At 35.4% G+C, this 17,576-nt stretch overlaps 1 long non-coding RNA gene across 1 annotated transcript in view; it reads right to left on the bottom strand.

Annotated features, from left to right (window-relative positions):
• The window catches only part of LOC129226640 (uncharacterized), a 101,132-nt gene that overhangs the window by 11,534 nt on the left and 72,022 nt on the right, over positions 1–17,576 (bottom strand). Inside the window, exon 2 of the long non-coding RNA XR_008580810.1 lies at positions 17,159–17,227. This is a non-coding gene — a long non-coding RNA (uncharacterized LOC129226640). The remainder of the gene's footprint in view (positions 1–17,158; positions 17,228–17,576) is intronic.

Here is a 17,576-nt window from a genome sequence, read left to right as displayed (position 1 = left end):
AGGAAACATTCCTCTTAAAAATTACATCTCGCTCGCATAATTAACAATTATTTAATTAAATAATTTAAATTTTACTAATTGGTTATGTTAACCTTCATTTAAACCGATACTTTGTTTTTTTGCCTTTGTAACAATTGTGTGTTTGGGTACTCTTTTTTTTTCGGTTTACAAGAAGTGTGGCGACTAGAAAAGTAGAGATGACGACAGATAAATTTGCTCTTTCTTACCGTTGGCGACCAAAAAGCTTTCAAAATCTAGATATTTAATATAGGTAGGAGAAAATTAAAAATACTACGTTGAAATTTCGATGGAGCTCATTAGATTTTGATTTTTGAGACGAAAAGAAAATAAAGGGTGTCCCAAAATTAATGCAAGATTTGAATTTGCCGCCATTTTTGCAATAAATGGTTGGCAACCCCGAAAAAAGAACAATTTGACAGCTGAGAGTTTAGGGTAATCAAAAATGGAGCGTTATACGATACAATAACGCGCTTTCATTATTGAACAATTGTTTCAAAAATAATGAAAGTTGAGGCTGGTCAAGCAGTTACTGTTATTGGCGCTCGGTATCGCAACACGGTAATGCCCGGGTGGTTGTGGGCTTGTTGACATAGACTTTTGAATTCAAATAACCCCATAAGAAGAAATTTAAAAATGTTAAATCACGCGATCTAGGGTGCCAATTCTGACCACCGAAATGAGAGAGTACGCGACTAGGAAATGCCTTATGCAGTAATTGAAATGTTTCACTCTCTCTAGCTGTATGGTACAATAACACCCCATTTTTACTAACCCTAAACTCTCAACTGTCAAATTGTTCTTTTTTCATGGCTGCCAACAATTTATGGAAAAAATGGTAGCAAATTCAAATCTTGCGTTAATTTTGGGACACCCTTTATATTCATTAGGAATCTTAAACGAAAAGACATGCAGGACGAATTCCAGTATCACTAACGCTTCTTTTCCAACGGAAGCATTCCTGCCCTAAACCTTGAATCGGATCTGCTGCACTTCAGATGATTGAGTCGACCGTTGGAGAGAAGAAGTAAAAAGATAAACAAAACGGAAAATTAAAAAGAAAATGGTTCCAAGGACCTTCATTGAAGGAAAAGAAAAAGATAAGAGAGTCGGTTAATTATCGTGACTCTCTGCCTGTACGAGCCTCTAATCCAAGGACAAATGCCTGGAATTCCAACGGTCGGTCGAGGAATGAAAAAAAAAAAAAAAAAAAAAAAAGACGGTTAGCTACAAGGATCTCATTTCAAACACAAATTTTAATGTAACGGGTATCATCATGAGAGCTAACTGTCATTATTATTTTAATTTCAAGGGAAATAATCTCTCAAAATGTAATTTAAACGTAGTTGATTTATTTTAAAACTTCCATGCAGAGAAATTACAAATTTCAAAATAAAAGCTGTTATTCAAAACTGTACAAACAGTACCGAGGAAATAACAGTTGTCGAACTAATTTCATAAAAATGTTCATGAAAATGTAAGAAATTTCGCAGTAGTTGGAATAAAATTAATTAATAAAGATAAATTACCCAGAAGTTGTAGAAAATTAGTCGATACTAGAGGACCCGACAGACGTTGTTCTGTTCAAACTTTGTAAATTGAAAAGTTAAAAAATTTCAATCAAATATCAAGTGTTTGAACTGGTTTTTTTTTGGAAAAAATAAGTAAAAAGAAAATGTTTTAAGCTGCTTGGTGTCAGAATGCGTACATTTATTACAGCTTGATTTATCTAATGCCCACTGAGCAGTTGTTTTATTAACTATTTTTCCCCCGTACTTGATGGTTTGTTCCTTCAGCCATACTCAAACGATGGAAAACGTCCTCAAATATTAAGTGTAAAAAACTAACTACCCATCTAGAACAAACGGGAAATCTCGCTGCAACATCCCCCAGATGAAAAAGAATAAAACAATCGAAAGTATATCGTGTAAAAAAAATGATAAAGGTAAAAATAGTTCTCTTAATAAGCGAAAATCACTCATCCCTCCCCCCCTGCCGTTGTAAAATAAACAAATTCTTCAATAAAATGACTAAAAACCTTTATAAAACGAAAAGCAATTTTTTGCAATTTCAAATATTTCGCCAAATAAACAAAAATACAATAAATTACATTAACAGTAGCTTTAAAATGTAAACAAATAATCATGCAACTCTATTTCTTCTAGCCAAAGTCGCCAAGCCACCACGTTACTGTAATCCAACCGATAAGTGAGCGAAGCCAACTCCGACCGATTAGCAGTCCTATCTTTTGAACGAAAACTTTTAAAACTTCATATATTGCCTAATTTGTTCTTTCCACCAAAGTTAAAGGTCTTCTGTGGATATTTCTATAATTGGGAATCTGGCGATCTTTTTTCATTGGCTTCAATTTTTGGCTACAGCGCCTGCGCGAGAGGTATTTATCGTTGCAAAGCTAAAAGAAGAGAACGGAAACATCTATTTACGACTTCTATAAATCAGCAGGGTTATCAAAATAAAGTTATTAACGCCAAAAATGAGACGACCGCGCCAGATTCCCAACTATCGAAATTTCCCCGATCTTCCACTGCCCTGATCTTTTGTGTACAGAACTACCCCGTTGTAATTTATCTGGACAAAAATAAAATTTGTTTCGTCTTTAAATTCCATTATCTTTTCCTTTAATAATGTACTGATTAAATAAATAAAGAATAAATACCTTTGTGCTGAAAAATTAAAATGTCAGTAATCCAACGTTATTAAGCACAAAACTTGCAAATGATTGCAGACACGTGTTTCGGTGTTACAAGGAACACCTTTTTCAATGCAAAGAAGTGTGAGCTTTTGGATGAAAAGTCATCCGAGAAAGCTTTTCTCGGATGACTTTTGCATTTTTGAAGATCTTAAAGATGTAGGCATTTATTATAAACTATGGAAAAGAATAGCTTACAATGTAAATAAGATCTGTAAAAAACAGGGCTAGATCAAAGACGGTCTAAACATTTTTGAAAATAAAATGAAAAAAAAAAAAGATCTTCCCATTTTGAAGAAAATGACTTTGAATAAAAAAATTTTATTAAAAAATCGCAACTCGCATTTGCAAATTTAATGAAAAATATGTACTCCATTAAATTTTTACTAATAATAAAACGTAAAGTCTCTCTGTCTGGATGTCTGTGACGCGCATAGCGCCTATACCGTTCGGCCGATTGTTTGAAATTTGGTACAAAGTTAGTTTGTAGCATGGGGGTGTGCATCTCGAAGCGATTTTTCGAAAATTCGATTTTATTCTTTTTCTATTTCAATTTTAAGAAAATTTCCGAAGCAAAATTATCATAAGATGGACGAGTAAATTACGAAATTATCCTGACTTGGCATGGGAGAGCGAATGAACATATACAATTGGCGAGAAATTCGTCATCCATTATTTGTAAATATATTGTAAATATACAGGCGAACCAAATGACCTTTTAATTTTTCAACTATGGGCAAAGCCGTGCGGGTACCACTGATAAATAAATAAAGAAAGAATTAAAATATTATCTTAATTATTTTATTTGTTGCTTTATTTTTTGGCATTAGCTTGTAATATGTAGCTTGTAATAATATTGTAAATGCAGTTAAATGCTTGATAAAGATAAATACTCTTCATTCTCGATTTTCAAGTTCATTATAAAATGAGAGGTTTTTATAACTCGTAAAAAAAAGATAATTCGTATTGTCAAGCAAACTTTGATGTCCCGAAATACACCACTGAATATCAACATTTGTTGAAATTGAATAAATAGGTACCTTTGTGCTTAAAAAAAAAAAAAAAAAAATAGAAAAAACGTTCTTTTTTTTTGGCACAGAATTGCAAATACTACATCCACGTGTTTCGGGGTTGAAATGAATCCCCTTTTCAATGCAAAATAAGTGACCGCATGGATGGAAAGATATACTGCAAAAGGCAACACTTTTGTGCATGCTAATGACATTTCCCTAAATAAAATATTTTTAATGGAAAAAATATTTAAATTTTGATAAAGCCGAATATTTGAATTGCAGTGCTAAAGAAGCATAAAAGAATCCAGAATGAAGTTTTTTAAACAAAATCAAAATATCAGTGTGGAATGGAACATGAACTTTATTCACTTTTATAGAATCAACTAGTATGTGCAGAACAAGTAAGAAAATTCTAGTTAACGTGTGCGCAAGAACTTGCAAGGAAGTAGGTACACGCATCAATATTTTTGCTTTTCGAAAACAAAATTGCAGACGTCTGGGCGTTTCACTCACTTTTAAGTAATTCAAGCGACTGGATATATTTTCCACATTTACTTAATGTGACGTTTTTGCAAACGAGCTTCAAGGAAATTGCAGACAAGAAAAGAACTTTTCATAAAGACATGTACATTGATCATCCACAAGAATTAATTTTCCGTAACATCTACTGGACACATGGTCTTTTTTTTTTTTCATGAGCAATATTATTTTTTAAAAAAAATAGGCTGGGAATGTTGAAGTAAAGCATGCACTAAATAAAAAGGAAATTGCGTACATGAGAAAATAAAATACAAAATTCTTGATTTTGATTCAAAGAAAAGGAAGTTATAGAAAAACTAGAGGACCCCGACAGACGCTGTTCTGTTCAAACTTTGTCAATTGAAAAGTTGAAAAATTTCAATAAACTATCAAGTGTTCCAACCGTTTTGTTGAAAAAAATAAGTAAATAGAAAATGTTTTAAGCTACTTGGTGTCAGAATGCGTACATTTATTACAACTTGATTTATCTAGTGCCCACTTTGCAGTTGTTTTATCCACTATTTTTTCTCGCGTACTTCAAAGATCTTCAGAGATTGTATGATTTGTTCCTTTAGCCATACTCAAAGGATAAAAATCATCCTCGGATATTAAGTATAAAAAAATAACTTTCCCATCTAGTAAAAACGGGAAATCCCACTGCAACGTCCCCCATATGAAAAAGAATCAAACAATCGGATGGATATCGTTTAAAAAATGATAAATGTAAAAACAGTTCCCTGAATAAGCGAAAATCACTCCCCTCCCGAAGTAAAATAAACACTTTCTTGAATTAAACAGACTAAACACTCTTTAAAAACCAAAAACAATTCTTTGCAATTTAAAATATTTCACCAAATGAACAAAAGATACAATAAATTACATTAACAGTAGTAAACATAATCACGCAACTGTATTGTTATGGCCAAGGTCGCCAAGCCACCAAGTTCTTGTAATCCAGCCGATCAGTGAGCGAAGCGAACTCCGACCGATACAACGGAACGAAACGAAATTATACAGAACTATTGGATGACTTGGAGGTAAGAAATGGCAATGAGGTAACCCCCTCAAATACTACGGAGCACTTTCCAATAATGAGCCAAAATGAGGCCAAAACTCCCCTTAAATTCACCCCGTAAAAGTTTTAATGGCGTAGCCTGCGCCATGAGGCCTCCTCGTGAGCACCCGTGGCAAAGGCATGCCTATAAATGAATGGACACAATTCTACCCCGTATAAGAAACAGGTCTGGTCTTCAGACGAATCGTTAGCTTGGCAGTCTCCTGTGGTCTTTTTTCTTTTTTTTCTTCAAAATTTTATTATTTCAGCTTTTATTAACTTATGATTTCTCCTGAGTTTTTCCATAGTCCTTTTTCATTCAGTTTTTTTTCCTCAATGGGGTTGTTTCCTTCAGTCAAAAGTAATACTTTTAGTCACTGAAATTGATAGAATGAGTAAAAAAATAACATGGACCCAGAAAATACTTTCATTTTTCCAGCAGTTATTTTTTAATTAATTTTAAAATGTCCGATTTTGAAAACAAGGCGTGATCTTTATGACGTCACAAATGATGCACTATGGCGCATCTTTCTTTCGCGTTCCCACGTTATGATAATCAAGAAGCGAATTAAATATTGCGCTCTACGCTTGCTATCAACCATATCGTTGCCAATACACGTGAGAAGAAGATGCGAATTAAATATTTTTCTCTGTGAATGGCAACACTGAATCGTACTTCATCATTTGTGATGTCACACGACAGAAACGCAAACAATGAAAGCGCACCGATTTAAGATTTTTTTTTTGAAAATATTAAACTTTGTCAAATAATTTAAAAAATGGTCAGATCCTATGTTTTTAAGCATGCTCTTTCAGAAAAACATACTTTTAAAATTTTGGAAACGATCCCATTATTTTGAGCCTCACTTAAAAGGCGTTCATAATTTTTCTTTAGAACAATGGTTTTCCTTGCTATAATTCATATCGTCATTTTTTAGGTTGTAATTTTCACGGCACATGCTACAGTTACAGCGAGTAGTTTACCAGCCAGCTAAGATTGTTTTATTTTAGTGCACTCTGATATCTATATAATCGTTCAATAAATTTAGACAATGTCATTAAAATTTGCGTGTTATTACCTAATTTTAGCTCTAAACTTTGCAAAAACACGCCGCCTAAAATGAAACTAAAAAGATTCCCAACTACATTTAAACCTTAAATCTGGGCCTGTATTTGCTTTCTTTCCGGATCATTTATTTCAAAGAAAGGAGCAAACTTTTTTTTTTTTTTTTTGAATAAGCATTCTATTTTTCGAGAGCAAAAAAGGAATCTAAAGTTATATACCACTTTTTGGCGTTCCTAGAACACGGTAATACATCTACCTTCATTTTAAGCTATGTGGTCTCTCTAACAATAACGTAAAACTTCTCCAACTTTTTCCAGGAAAAAAGTCAAAATAACAAAGAAAAGCATTAAAGGCAATCCGTTGCCTAAAAAACTGCACCTGCAACACATTCTAAAAATACAGATTCCAGCTAGACAAAAATTTTTATCGATTGAGACAGTAGAGAACAAATTTTGCGCTCTCCGTATGAAACAATGATTTTCAAGAAAGGAAAAGGTTTAAATCCTTGAAACGAATCATTGCTTTCATGCTCCCTTCGCCTCAATCTATATTCTTTTCCTCTATCGTGAATCTACGGCGCTCATACGAATCCAGAGGAATGAGAAGAAAGCGCGCCAGTGTTGCTATGGCAACGTAATCACGCGTCGTGGCTTGCCAGATTTGGCGGTGCATCGCTGTGGGATGTTCTTGTAATAAAATCAGGGGCGCCCCCGGACTTAAATTTTGCGGAGGGTGGAAATGTTACTCAAAATGGGGTCGTTTCCAAAACTTTAAAAGTATTTTTTTCTGAAAGAGCATGCTTAAAAACATAGAATATGACCATGTTTTAAATAATTTATTTAAGTTTAATATTTTTTAAAAAAATACTTAAATGAGTGCGCTTTCATTGTTTACACTTCTGTCGTTTGACATCACAAATGATGAAATGCCATTCAGTGTTGCCATTCACAGAACAAAATATTTAATTCGCATCTTTACTCACGTGTATTGGCAACGATAGGGTTGATAGCAAGCGTACAGTGCAATTTTAATTCGCTGCTTGATTATCATAACGTGGAAACGTAGTAGAAAGATGCGGCATTGTGCATCATTTGTGACGTCATCAAGACCACGCCTTGTTTGAAAAATTGGATATTTAAAAAAATTAATTAAAAAAGAACTGTTGGGAGTATGAAAGTATTTTCTGGGTCCATGTTTTTTTTTTGCTCATTCTATCCATTTCAATGACTGAAAGTAGTACTTTTGACTGAAGGAAACCACCCCATTGTGCCGGATGAGGATAATTTTGCCGAACGGAGCTCCACATTCCGCCGAATGATGATAATTTTGACGAATGGAATTATAAATTTCGCGAAATGATAATTCAGATAATGTGTTATTTTCCATTGTTATGTTTTTCGCAATCACGAGTTGCGATAGGACCCGACTCGTGGGGTTGTTTCTACAGATGGAATGGAATGGAAATTTAGAAGAAATTCGTACCCGTCATATTATGACTGATGCTTTTCCAGATTAGGTAATGCGAGGCATATCCCTAACAAAAATAAATATTAATTAAGATGTATTAATAAAGATACAGTTATTACAGCCAGTTTGCACCCGCACACTAACCATAAAGATAATATTTACAGTAGACCGTTACAATGTTTTTATTTCTTACCAATCTTAAATGATGGGAATTATTAATCTGAAAATTTTATGTTTAGATGAAATTTTGCTGTTTAAGTTCTTCAATATAGGTGTCTGTTCTGAAAAAAAAAAAACACCATTTTAGCCAAAAACAGCGTTTTTAATGAAAAATCTTTTCAAGTTAAGCCTTGGAATAAAAACGGATGAACGAAAAACCGCTGACGATTTGAAACCATGACGAAGAAAATCAGTTTAAAAATAAGTTTTAGAAACAACGGGCTAGATTTATTCTTGTTGTCATGGTAATCTGAAAAATCAAAGAAACGTATCTACTTCCAAGTGAGCTTAGTAAGCAACTCGTACTTGCTCTGAGAAGAAAAATAAAAAATTAAGTTTATAATTAATTTGAATTCTGAAATTTTGAATTCAGATTATGTTTTTCGCAATCACGAGTTGCGACAGGACCCTACACATTGGTTACTACCACACTCGCTTGTTTCTAGAAACGGTTCCTGTCCCCCCCTCTTGGGCAGTTACGTGTGCACAGTTGTGTATGTGTAGGCTTGTGTATGTGCGTAGACCTGTGTGTATGCACGTTGGCATGTATGTAAAAGCGCGTGTGTGGATGTGTGTGAGTGTGTATGAGCGTGCGTGTGTGTAGGACGTGGACGCCACCGACCAGGAGCAGCGGCTACCGGGAGGAGCAGCGCCTGCAGAGGATGGTGGGGGTTGAAAAAGGAACCAAACATCAAGGACAGTCAAATGAAAACAATTAGCAATCCTGATTGCTCAAAAAAACTGAGAATTTTCACGATTTTATTTCTAGTTTAAATAAAAGCAACCCAGTAAATGAAGCAGAGCTGTTAGTTTGAATTTTCGCAAAACCCAAGATTGAGGATATAAAATTCTCAGATCTGAGGGTGGTCATTCCAAGCTCGTCAGCTTGCGAGATCGAGATTTTCGCTCACGTGATCGGTTGTGACGTAGAAATGTCACAAAGTAACATTCTAATCTACTCGAACCTAGCAGCAAGATAAGTTCGAGTAGATTAGAATGCTACTTTGCGTCATTTCTGCGTCACAACCGATCACGTCAGCGAGAATCTCGATCTCGCAAGCTGACGAGCTTGAAACGACCGCCCAGGGCAAGAAAACCCTAGATCATGTAACTAACAATTTTAAAAATCCTTTTACCACCTCGCAAGTGCTACTTTTGTAGTTGGTCGATTATTAATCTTAAAATTCATGAAGGTGGTAGGATAGGAAAGAATTTCTTTTTCTTTCTTTCAGTTTTTTCCCCCCTCAACTCTCCATTCCAGATTGCTTAGCCAAAGTGGTACATTTTAGTGAAAATACTTTGTTTCAACTCAAAATGCTGAACAAGTGTATCGAGGGCGGATCCAGTTTCTGGTTTTGGAGGGGGTCATTTCCGGAAGAAGGGATTGTGTCATTTTTGGGCATAAAGAGGGGTCCTGGGTCAAGCTTTTCGAAATGTAAGTCCCCAAAACGCAACTTTGGACTAACTTTGCTCACTTAAAGGGTGGGGGGGGGGGGTGTTAATGACCCCCCCTCTGGATCCGCACCTGAAATGCATCTTTTTCATCGAGATCATGAGGGGAAAAGACAAGTTTTGGCAATCCTGCTAATCAGTGGACAAACACAAAATTTTCTTTTTATTTACTTCGGACCTGTCCATAAATGATGTTACACTTTTTTTCACCTTTTTTGACTCCTCCCCTCTCGTCTTTGTCACAAAGTGTCACACTTTCACCACACACCCTTTGTCATACGTCATGCTATTTCTCATAAACATATTGTTATAAAAAATAAGCGATGTCACATTTCTTTTCACCCCCTCCCTCCCCTTTGTCACAATTTCACGAACCCCCTTCCTCCTCCAAAGCGGGACATCATTTGTCGACACCAGAATAGGGTCGTTTCTAAAATTTGAAAAGTATTTTTTTCTGAAAGAGCATGCTAAAAAACATAGGATCTGACCATTTTTTAAATAATTTGCTTAAGTTTAATATTTTTAAAAAAATACTTAAATCGGCGTGCTTTCGTATTTTACGCTTCCGCTGATGACATCCCAATGATGAAATGCCATTCAATGCTGCCATTCACCGTGCAAAATATTTAATTCGCATCTTTACTCACGTGTATTGGCAACGATATGGTTGATAGCAAGCGTAGAGCGCAATTTTAATTCGCTTCTTGATTATCATAATGTGGAAACGCGGAAGAAAGATGCGCCAAATAGCATATTTGTGACGTCATCAAGACCACGCCTTTTTTTGAAAAATTGGATGTTTTAAAAAATGAATTAAAAAATAACTGTTGAGAAAATTAAAGAATTTTCTGGGTCCATGTTTTTTTTTTTTTTTTGCTTATTCTATCAATTTCAGTGATAAAAGTACTACTTTTGACTGAAGGAAACAACCCCAATGTGCTGAAATAAGTTACTGTAGCCAATTTTTGTTAAGAAAAACGCTTAAAACCCTGTTTTTAAAAAACAAAACGAAAATCACTGTTCATTCACTTGGGCATATTGATTCCTTTATCGTGCTGCCCTATTTTACTTCGAGACCTTTTTTGAATTAATTTTCTCACATTCATGAATTCATAATTACAAAAAAATAAGTTTTATAAATTCCTTTCGTGTAAATTTTGGTTATAGTAAACTTAAAATTTTCTCAAAAATAAAGTAACCAACAAAACTAAACAATAGCGCAGTTTCTTCTAAAGTATATTAGTTATGCGCAGAGATTGTAAAATCTTAGAGGAGCCGAAAAAAAAGTTAACCGCAAATTATTTCTTCGAGTGTAAGGAAAGTAAAGTTGGCATGGCTTCTGAAAGATTCTTGTTTTGAAAGAATTAGTCGCCGAGGTATTTTTCAGTCGCCCTGGTTTTGTCGGACCCTGGTTATGCATTTAAATTACTTCCTAACAATTATCCCGTAAAAATAATTTTTTAATGAGAAATCTGTAGTTTTAGAGCATTGCTTTCAACTTCAAAACAGGCGATGGAATCGGAGTTGGGCTGATTTTTCAGAAAAGGAGTCGGAGTCGAAAGTTTAAAACTCCAAGAGTCGGAGTCGGAGTTGGTCATTTTCACTCAACGTCCGTCATTCTACAAATGCTTTGGAAGTCGGAGTCGATGGCTCTGAAATTCTTGGGGTCGGAGTCGGAGCCGGTCCTTGTCCATCCGACTCCACAGCAGGACCGCAGAGAGATAAGACGGGTCCTTTTTCAGTTATGTCGCCTTGCCCCTCCCGCCCCAAAAAAAAGAAGAAAGAAAAGAAAAGAGAGAAAAGAAGAAAAAAAAGGGGAGAAAAGAAGAAAAAAATCAGAACTGCTTATTAGAAAATAATTAACTCTATTTTAAGTGCCACAACAGTAATTACCAAAAGAGTAAATTTTACTTAATCTTTAAGTTTTCTCTTATTCGGTGTTCCCCCCTTTTTTTCCTTTCTTTTTTTTGAGCAATCACGATTGCTTATTGTTCTCATTTGACTTTTTGGCTTGCTATGATTTTATTCCCCCCCCCCCACTCCTCCCTCTGCCAGCACCACACGACGACCGGCCTCACGATGCTACTCCTCTAGCGAAAACCGTCTCCAGCGTCCATATCCTACACGCATACATACACACACGCATGGCTACACACTCACACACACATACACACATACCCACACACTCATGCCTGCACACAGACACAAACACACGTCTACACACACACACACACGCGCCTGCACACAAACACACACACTCACACACATACACACACATGCCTGAACACACGCAAAAAAACACGTGATTGCGAAAAACATAATTTGAATTCAAGAGGTCAAAATTCAAATTAATTTATCTTTTTTTTTTGCTTCAGTGTCGCCGCCCCCCCCCCCCCCCGAAGCCCCGTGTCCCTAGTCTCCGAATAGGCTGACATAGCCTCTCGTCAGGCCTGCTCCACAGCCTTGCTTTAAAGGTGAAATTTCTCCTGTGTAAAAGTCCCCACGGGTACATTCGTATTGTCCAAGAAAGCCAAATCTAAAATAAAACTTTTCTAACTTGGCGAGCTTGAATTTCTGCCAACCCTGTGATTTTTCTCTCTAACGAAGAATAAGAAACGCTTCTGAGATCTGGCAACTTCCGCTTCGGCCTCAGCTTCTCCAAAACTAAGTGACATCACTATTTTACATTTTTGTTATGCACAATTCTATGATATCAGGGATTTCAAAAACTGAAAGAAAAAAGAGGGGGGGGGGGAGATATTTTACAATGTTTTTGAATTCTCTTCGAGCGCGCACGCAGAATAAGAAAGAAAATGGTTTTAAGACGTTTTTTTTTTTCTCTTCGCGTTTCAAACCTGTGATGACTGCAGTTTTTACAATGTCAGAACTCATTCCAGCAGTGCCGTAGTAATATATTCATTTTGGAGAAATAATGCCGAAAGTTCTTACGAGCAAAAATGATTACAGTTTGAAGTTGGAATCCGCTTCCAATTCTGGTTGGAATCCTTTTAGAGAAAAATGGAGGGGAGGGGGAGATTTATAAGATTTATATAACTTTATGAGATTTATTTTCTAACATGAATAGTCAGAAAAGACTTCAGTAAAAAAGATCTTTTTCGCAAGAGAAAAATACTTCTGCCAGAAAATCAAAGAAAATTGCCTGAAATTATTATTTTTTAAAAAATTTACTCCAAGAATGGTTACAATGTTTGAATGAAGTTCGCGTTTTTTTCGCTTTTCAGGTAAAATTTCCCATTGCAGAAAATTTCGCCAGTCTGAATTATCTGGTTTTAAGTAGAGTCTGACCAGTGAACGGGCATACCCTAGTGAGTAAACATTTTTTTAAAAATTATTATTAAGGTTTTCGTTTTTCCCTTGTATGAATTGGCAGCAGTCACTACCTTCCATACGCCCCCCTTCCCCCTCACTACCTTCCATACGCCCCCCTTCCCCCCCCAAAAAAAAGCGAAAAGAAAATGTTGTTTGTAATAATTTCAAATACTACCTATTTACAGAAAAGTTTTAAATAACTTCATGTTCTGTAATACTTTTGTTTGCTTCTGTATAGGTAATCAGTAAGGTGATTTTGTTTTTAAAGTAGGCCAATCTTCATCTTTCTAAAACTTTAAATTTTACGCAAAAGGAAAACGATCTCAAACGGTTTCCCTTTGGCTAAAAATGATTATCGAGACCTGAATCTGTTACTTTTAAAAGCTTTAGAAACATTCTACAACGTCGTTTATGAAATATTAACAAGCAGTTCCATCCAGAATTAAACGGCTTACTTTCCCGCATACAAATATCGACTTTCTAGTATTTGATCAATATTCTCTTAATTAGCTCAAATCGCAAATTATTCCAAACACAACTTTTCAACGTTTTAAGTTGATGTCTAGAATTAAAATATTCTCCGTTCATCTGAAGAAATAAATGCATAAAAATAAAATAGGTGCGAACAGTAAATAAAGCAGTAGCATCTTTTAAACAAATCCGCTAATATTTTTTTCTATTGAAAAAAATCTTAAATCGCTTTCAAAAAGGAAGAAAATAATTGAAAATAATAAACTCATTTTGAACATACATTATATCAAAGGGGGAAAAAAAAGTCTTTTTTCCCCTGTTGCCAAACAAAATATAAAGTAAATCTCTATATATATAAATGAATGTGTGTTGGTATGTGTGTGTGTGTTTGTGTGGGTATGTATGTGTGCATATGTGTGTAGGCGTGTGTGTATGTATGTGTGTGTGGGTATGTGTGTACATATGTGTGTATGTATGTGTGTGTAGGCGTGTATGTATGTGTGTATGCGTGTGTGTATGTATGTGTGTGTGTATTTATATGTGTGTAGGCGTGTGCGTTTGTGTCTCTGTGCAGGCATGAGTGTGTTGGTATGTGCGTGTGTGAAAGTGTATGTATATATGCGTGTGTGTGTAGGCGTGTGTTTATTTATATGTGTGTTGGCGTGTGTGTTTGTGTCTGTGTGCAGGCATGAGTGTGTTGGTATGTGTGTGTGAAAGTGTATGTATATATGCGTGTGTAGGTGTGTATTAATGCGCGTGCATTCAGGATATGGACGCAATCTGGAGACGGTTTTCGCTATAGGAGCAGCATCGTGAGGAGCCGGGCGACGGTGGTGCTGCAGAGGGAGACGGAGGGAAATAAAATCATGGGAACGCCAAAAACAGTCAAGTGAGAAGAAGAAGCAATGTGATTGCTCAAAAAAAGGAAAGAAAAAAAAACCGACACTGCTTGTGATTACAATTAATACAGAAATTATGTTGATTTTTGGGAGAGTTTGTTTGTTTAGTTCTGGTTGAAAGTTTTTCTTAGACAAGCTGGCAACATTTACTCTCCTTCTCTGCAGTTCTAGAAAGAAAAAGACTAACGAAAATTAGTAACTGTCCTCTGGTTAGACGAATTCATTGACTGGGAATTGCTATACTTTTTTTTAAATTTTTTTTTAACTTCGATCCAAGAAAAAAACTTATATAAGCTCTCTCTCTTTCTTTCTTTTATTATTATTTTTTCCTTTTTAACTATGAGACACTTAAATAAAAGAAGTTTTTAAATGTTGTGTTCGAAATGCTAGTTTTAGCGGTGTTACAAAGTTCTAAAATGAAATTTCGCTGACGTGTCCACTTAGTATTCAGTCTATCCTGCACACGCTGTAAATCAGTGATTTCTATCTCGGCGACAAATACGCCAAATTGGAGCATTTTAGAACTAATTTGTGGAAAGATGCTTGACTTTTGTTAATAATAAAGCTGAAAGTCTGTCTGGATCTCTCTCTGTCAGGAAATCTGTGACGGACATAAAACCTAGACCGTTCGGACGATTTTCATGAAATTTGCTACAAAATTAGTTTGTAGCATGGGGGTGTGCACCTCGAAGCGATTTTTCAAAAATTCGATTTTGTTTTTTTTTCTATTCTAGTTTTAAGAAAATTTTAAAAGCAAATTATCACAACGTGGACGAATAAATTACAAAGATATCATAACGTGGAACTGTAACATGGGTATGCAAATGAATATAGCAAATTGGGGAGAAATTCATCATCTGTTATTTGTAAATATACAGGCGAACCAAATGACCTTTTAATTTTCTACTACGGGCAAAGCCGTGCGGGTACCACTAGTTAAAATATAAATAAGACAGCAACAGCAAACAAGTGCTGGAGAGGATACGAGAGAGATTGACATTTTTTTTTTGGGAGGGGGGGGGAGGGCCTAACGAAACTGCCTCCTGTAGACACATACTTTTTTCGACTGCATCTCTTAATAGAACGTGATTTTTTTCTGTCAATAATGATTGGATTCGGATCCCAGACTTAATTTTTAATAAAAAAAGTGTTGTTGTTTGTTGTTTCCTATCCTCTGATTGTCTGACGAAGTTCCTCTTTTCTCTAAAAATGTGCAAAAGTTCTTTATTTTTAGATCTAAAACCTTATTAAATTCAAATGAACAAGAAACACCGGCAGACCTCATGGTGGCTGTTCATCACCTTCCACCACCGCCTTGTAAATACCAACTGGCTCATAAAATTCACTCTGATAACACGAGATGGTGGCACCGTGTTCATGGGTCACAGCAAATCCAAATACAAATACAAAAGTGACTACCAGCAACAGGCTCTGGGCCAGTGTTGCCAGATGGTCAAATCCAGATTTCCCCAATTCCCTTCCAACTTTTCCCCAAAAAGCCATGTTTTCTATCAAAATTCCCCAAATTCAAAAATTATTTTTCCACTAATATTTTCATAAAATGAATCGACTTCCTCTAATATTTTTGTCTCTTGAAAATAAAATTTTTCCCCAAATAGCCAAATTTTCTTATAAAATTCCACAATTTTTTTTTCTTCCCATTTTCGCTATAATAAAGCTGAAAGTCTCTCTCTCTGTCTGTCAGGATCTCTGTGACGCATATAGCATCTAGATCGTTCGACCGATTTTCATGAAATTTGGCAAAGGATTACTTTGTAGCATGGGGGGTGCACCTTTAAGCGATTTTTCGAAAACTCAATTTTGTTCTTTTTCTATTCCATTTTCCAGAGCAAAATTTTTATAAGATGGACAAATAAATTACCAAGCTATCATAACGTGGAACCGTAACGTGGGCAAGCCAATTGGCGAGAAATTCATCATGCATTATTTGTAAATATGCAGGGGAACCAAAAGACCTTTTAATTTTCTACTACGGGAAAAGCCGTGCGGGTGCCACTAGTCATAAGTGCCTGATTGAAAGGTAAGAAATAGCCAAAAGGTTTTTTTTCTACTTGCATTTACTACTCTGTTTCTGTATGTACATTTAAACTATGATTTTTTGTATATATTTATCCAAGAACATTTTTCATCACACTTATTTTTACCTATTTCACGTATCAACTAGGTATTCACGCAGAACATTAATGCGAATTCTGTAGCATAATATTCCACATAATGCGAAATGCGAATTCCATAAAGTTGAGCAAAGCTAAATCAGCGCTGTTTGATACAAACAATGTAATTACTACTTCTTAACGCAAATCTAAACACGAAAAAAATTCTCTCTCCCCCCCCCCCCCCGAGGGTTTATTTTCCCCCAGGTTTTTCCCAAGAAAATTTTTTTCCCCAAAGAATTCCCCTCAAAACCAATTTCCCCAAAATTTCCCCAGAGAGCACCAGATTTCCCCAAAATGGGGAAATTTCCCCCAATCTGGCAACACTGCTCTGGGCCCAGCTAGACTGATCCTAGTCAATTTACAATCCCCAGTGAAGATCAATGGCCCTCTTAAAACTATCTACTCCCTTACCACTTCTTTCGGTAAGCTGTTCCAAGGTTCCACTACCCTGCTATAATAATAATTTTTCCTAATATCCATGTTAGCCTGAGATTTAAATAGCTTAAAACAATGACCCCTTGTCCTGTTTTCAATGCTTCAACCCCGTAACATCTTTTATTTTAATAAATTTGAACAACTGAATCATGTCCCCTCAGTTTTACCAGCCTAAAATTCTTATTATTTAAATCCAAACTTATGACTCTCTGTTGCTGGACCCTTCTCTGTTACTGGTGCCGTTATCCTAAAAAAAAATTAAACTGTTGCTGTCGAGATCTTTTTTTGTAAGACATATTTTGAGGCAACATGTGATTGTATATTATACCTTTAATCACCAGGAAACCATTCTCCCGTTTGTATTCCATTTCGTACACTTATACATTGCACATCAGTCCTAAAACAAAAATATTGAAATTAATAACAGAAGAAAAGAAGGGAAAAAATACGAATGATCAGATTGAAAAAAAAAAAACGTCAAAGATGATGTAATTTTCTTCAAGCATTTTTGAGTAACAAATTCCTTATTCCTGAATTAATTTGCATAAAACAGAAATTACACATCAAGAAAAAGAAAACCGCTTTGAAATATATTTGTGACTTAGTTTGTAAATAAATTGCTCCATTATTTTTCCAATATCGTGCATAAAAATGAATCTAATTAAACTATCCTGCATGAAGAGATTTTTTTTTTCATTTCATTTCGCATTTTTTAACTTAAAGTAGAATTTCATACTTTTTTCATT

Source organism: Uloborus diversus, chromosome 7 (assembly GCF_026930045.1).
Source record: "Uloborus diversus isolate 005 chromosome 7, Udiv.v.3.1, whole genome shotgun sequence".
Lineage (NCBI taxonomy): Eukaryota > Metazoa > Arthropoda > Arachnida > Araneae > Uloboridae > Uloborus > Uloborus diversus.
The sequence above is the reverse complement of the archived record's forward strand: the minus strand, read 5'-3'. Positions and strand labels throughout refer to the sequence as shown.